Below are 5,379 nucleotides of genomic sequence, written 5' to 3' on the forward strand. Positions count from 1 at the left end.
ATATTGAGAAAAATGCTATTCCTATTATTTAAAAGTCTTCCTGAGGTTTTAAAATTAGGGCTGATTACCTTATATATTTTATTTTTTAAGTCTATTAGAGAAAGTAATCATGTGATTGATTAGGTAGCTGGTATTTCTCCTCTCAATGGGATTTTTACTGCTTAAAGTCCACAGTGGTCTGTGGGTCTTTACTATCACCCTAACACTTCAGGACACTTTCCTATTTGGTTATAATAGTGTTTTGTAATGGATTACTCTTTATTCTTTACTTCTTAGCTTGATCTTCTTTCTTTTTAAATAACATTCTCGAAGCAAGATATAATAGCTAATACAGAAACTTCAACTTTTTTCACATTTTAAATGTTGTATATAACTAATTTTTTTGTGTCCCTTACACAATCTATGTTTTGATGTATGATTTTGTACATCAAAATAGGATGAAAATGCAGAACCAAAAATGTAGCATGTCTCTCCTCTCCATTTGTTGAACTTTCAATACTGGATGGCAGAAATTAAAGCTGCATTACAGGACTGTGGGCAGGGTTTAGGGAACCAGCAGAGACTGGACAAGCACCTCAGGGACAGCCACAGTGGGGAGATGGAGCTGTTACCAGCCCTGGGTCTAGAAAGGTGAAAGGAAGGGCAGTTGCTGGGACTCAGGAGAGTAGTGGTGGGAGATATCCTCTTGACAGGAGCCAAGGTCTTTGGAAAACACAGTCAGTGCTTGGTGACTCAGCAGGGAGGGAAGAAAGGGAAGGAATACTCAGAACCCTCATTCCTTCCAACCATTCATTTTCTACCATGGCTTCCCAGTGGCCAAACCCAGACAAAGCCAGAGGATGAGGGAGCCCATTGATGCCCCTCCTGGGATGCAAGGTAGGGTGGAGAAGGGTGAAAGATAGATCTAGAGGGTCAGTGGGGAAACACCCAACACACAGACCTACTTCAAAATTTTAATGGCTGCATGTATTCCATTAAACTTAGTAACATAATTTGCATAACAAACCTTACATAGATGGATATTTAAATAGCTTCCATTTTTTCATTAGTATAAATGAATGAATTTGGAAGCCCTTATTAGCTAAGTGCTTGTGCACGTCCATAATTCTTTCCTTAGGATAACTCCTAAAAATAGAATTTTTGACTTAAAGCATGTGCACATTTTGTATTTCTGTCATTGCTAGATTGATTTCCAGTATTGTTATAATCATTTATACTCTACGTAACAGTACCTGATCTTTTTTTATATTTTCCAATCTGATAGATTAAAACATTTTATTCTTGTAGTTTAAAGTTATTGATGATATTGAACAAGCTAATTGGCAATTAGAACATTTTTATCTAGTACATGTCATCTTAATATTGGGGCCCGAACAAAAAAAAAATGAGACGAAATTGTTACACTGTTACAACTACTTTATGATATGAAGTCAGCTCCTTAGTAAACATGATATCAAAAAAGATAGAGAATTTATTTGGTATTTTGCCCCTTGGTCATTACACAAATAATTGAACTCATTAGCATCGTTAGGAACAGGGAATTCAGAAGCAAGTATGGGTCAAGCTGCCCTGTGGGTAGGTCTGGGAAGGCAGGATTTTACAGCACTAGGATGTCAAAGAATAATTAGAATTCTTCTTTCATGAGAGCTCTTCAGAATTTTCTCTTCTCTAGGTTAAACAGACGAAGTTTCTTTTAGAGAGTGCCAGACTCTACCGTTCTGTTTGCTCCCTCTGGAAGCCCTCCAGTTAGATTACATTCCACTTAAAAAGTGATGCTGTTGGCTCGGGTGTGGGTAAACAAGTCCTCATACACTATGGTAGGAATGTGAATCTGAATGGATACATTGAAGGGTAATTTGGAAGTATCTATTGACATTTAAACTGCACATAAGCAGTAATTCCACCTTTTCCTATCTTTGTAGAGAAACATACATACACACTAGAGACATGAGTACCTACAATGTGTCAGGTACTGTTCTGGGTTATCGGGTACATGGCTGAAAAAAATAGATGATTCCTACCTTTAGGAACTTATCGTCTAGAGCAGGGAGACAGAAAAGAAACATAAAACTTGATTAGCAAATTATCTTGTGCCATTAGAAGGAGACACTGCTATGAAAAAGGAGAAATTCGAGCAGCGTAAGGGGCCCTTGAAAAGCTGTAGTCAGATAGGTGGTCCGGGTAGGCCGCCGTGAGATGAGAGTTGAGTGAGGGATTGAAGGAGCCACAGGAGCCGGCACTGTGGGCATCTGGGGGAAGCCCTTCCAGGCAGAGGGACTAGGGAACGCGAAGGAACTAAGGCAGGAGCTTGCCCAATGTAACGGCGCTGCAGCAGGCCGGCCTGTGTGGAGGGAGCCACCAGGGGCTGGCGCTTGAAGGGGTGCTGAGGGAGAAAGCAGCCGCAAGTGGAGGGCCTTGTGGACCATGGTACAAACGCTAGATTTTATTCTGGGTGTGATGGGGAGCCATTGGACAGTTTCAAGTGGAGGAATGATGGGTTAGTGCTTTCAAGTGGAGGAATAATGGGTTAGGTCACTCTGCTATGTTGAGAAGTGACTTGAAAGGGCAGGAATGGAGACAGGGAAACCGATTTAGGAGGCCACAGTCCAGGAGAAAGACGATGGTTGTTTGGAGGCCCCAGCCACAGTCCAGGTGAAAGAAGATGGTTGTTTGGAGGCCCCAGCCACAATCCAGATGAAAGATGATGGTTGTTTGGAGGCCCCAGCCACAGTCCAGGTGAAAGATGATGGTTGTTAGGAGGCCCCAGCCACAGTCCAGGTGAAAGATGATGGTTGTTTGGAGGCCGCAGCCACAATCCAGGAGAAAGATGATGGTTGTTTGGAGGCCCCAGCCACGATCCAGGTGAAAGATGATGGTTGTTTGGAGGCCCCAGCCAGTCCAGGTGAAAGATGATGGTTGTTTGGAGGCCCCAGCCACAGTCCAGGTGAAAGATGATGGTTATTTGGAGGCCGCAGCCACAATCCAGGTGAAAGATTATGGTTGTATGCGGGCGGTGAGCTCTTTGGGATTGGCTCCTGTATTTCTATTATGTATTCCATCCTTTTTTCTTGAGCACTCTTTACTTTCTTACAAGGCGCTCTGGGCCCAGCTTGTATTTTCCTTTTTTCTTTCTTTCTTTCTTTTTTTTTTTTTAGTTAAGGTGTTTTTATTTTTGTTGTTGGTTGGTTGATTTTAATTAAACCTCAGCTTTCCAACTTGTAAAGAGATGTTAAAATCTTAGATTTCTAAACTTACTTATTTTTTTTTTGCTTTATTGACATATAATTCACAAATAAGGAAATAATAAAAATTTCTTCATACAGTTATCCAACATATTAACTCTCTTAGGCTGATGTCATAGAAAACTTAGCTAACATTTTTGCCTTTTATGTCTTTATGTGGTTTTTGGCAAAATCATTGTTTAAGTTTGGGTCAGATATAGTCTTAGAATATGCCCATACCTCCCTCTAGGCTGTTTGACATGGATTCATTTCTCAAGACACTTTGAGTTTAGTTTTCATTCAGCTAGATATCAATCCACCTGACTGTTCTATCCTCCACACCACATCTCCCCATCTTGTTAACAGAAAATCATGAGGTTTTGTCAGATACCAGGGGAAAATTACATTTTACTATGCTTGTGGCATTTCTTATTATGGCCCAAGAGGATCAGTTTATATTGCAGGAAGGCAATGAGTGATGCCTTGCAGGGAGAGAGAGAAAGCTGGATTCTTAAGAAGATGGGGCCCTGGAAGTCTGAGTTGGACTGCCTCCACCATAGGCAGTGTTCAAAGACAGGTGTTGAATTAGTGTACATTTTAGGCAGACTTATGTGGTGAAGCCTGAGAGTAGGTATCTAGGCAGTGGGTAGCATTGTACATCTGGATAATCAGTCCATTTACGTTGGGTCAGAGACCGAAACTAAAGGAAGCTGAACCTAGTGGACTAGAGCAAGGGATAAGCCTCTGGGACAAACTCTAGGCAAAAAAAGTGAGTTAGAAGCCTTGTCAAACGGTCTGAGCCAACATGGTAATGAATAGGAATAGGCTGTAAATCATAATTTTACTCTGGGCTCACTGGATGTCTGGTCAGTGACAGCAAGTCACTGATTCCAGATTCCCTATTGCCAACACAACCAGGCATGCTGAGATAACTGGTGTGTGTTCTAACCTGGTGGGCACAGTAGATTTTAGCCAGTCTTATCTACTGTGAAGGAACTGGAAATTATTGGCCTACATTTGGAATTTGATCTCCACTCCTACAAAATACAAAGTACGACTTTAGTGGTTTTCAGATGGCTGCACTTCTACATGCTCACAGACTGTATTTTTAAACACAGAGTTTTGATATGGATTGACATTAAACTTGTTCTTTCATAATTTCCAGACTCCTCTCCTCACCCCAGCCCACTCTGTCTGCTTTTTGAAAAGAGGACCATTTGCCAGCCCCTAAACTTGTGGTTCTCATCCTGTTCTCCATGATTCCTCCACATTCCTTGCAGCTTTGATGCAAAACTGCCTTCACGAGCTGTGGCTTCTCAGAACCCACACAGAGGAAGGGAGGACATTTGGACAACAGATTTTCTAACAGCTGAAATAATCAATCAGTACTACATTTTGTCTCTGTGCCAGCTATTTCTCTGAATTAAACTGCATTATTATATCTTATATCTAATGCCTGCCCAGGATGCCTGTCTTACATGAATTTCACTTTTTTTTCTCTCATTTTATTTGCAATTGAAATGATCTTGCAATGATTGATTCCATTGTCTAGTATATGAATTTATCTCACTCTTTGTTGGCTAGTTCTACTCTATTAGAGAGACAGTGCTTAGACACTGAAGCCAGGCTGTTGCATTTAAATCCTAGATTGATCACCTGACTGCCTCTCTGTGCCTCAGTTGCCCCATCTGAAAAGACAGATAATAATACTTGAGAAACACCATGAACATATGTGACCATATGTGATACATAGTCACTGATCAATAAATGTTACCTAGTGTTTCTGCTAGGCAAAGTATAGTCTTCCATCACTGCATTCTTACTTTTTGTCCCATTTCACAATATCTTTTGTTTGACACAGTGTTCCTCTCCTTTTTGCTAAAATTTTAAATTCACTAGATGTATTATGAATTACCCTATACTTTGATAATTTATATAGATATCTGAAGTCATGGTATTGTCCCCAATCCACTTCCTTGTTTTCTGCCAAGACTTATTAGTCTGCTCCTATGCTATTGTTCTTCCCATGTGATTCCTGGTATTCTTCATATGTGTACAGTTGTATCTGGGCATTTTTTCCTTCCTGCAAGTGTCAGGTTGGCACTTTTCTGCCGAATGTATTCTTTCTAGCTTATGCAAAAATAGTCCAGCCTCCACA

Source organism: Mandrillus leucophaeus, unplaced genomic scaffold (assembly GCF_000951045.1).
Source record: "Mandrillus leucophaeus isolate KB7577 unplaced genomic scaffold, Mleu.le_1.0 Scaffold523, whole genome shotgun sequence".
NCBI classification, from domain to species: domain Eukaryota; kingdom Metazoa; phylum Chordata; class Mammalia; order Primates; family Cercopithecidae; genus Mandrillus; species Mandrillus leucophaeus.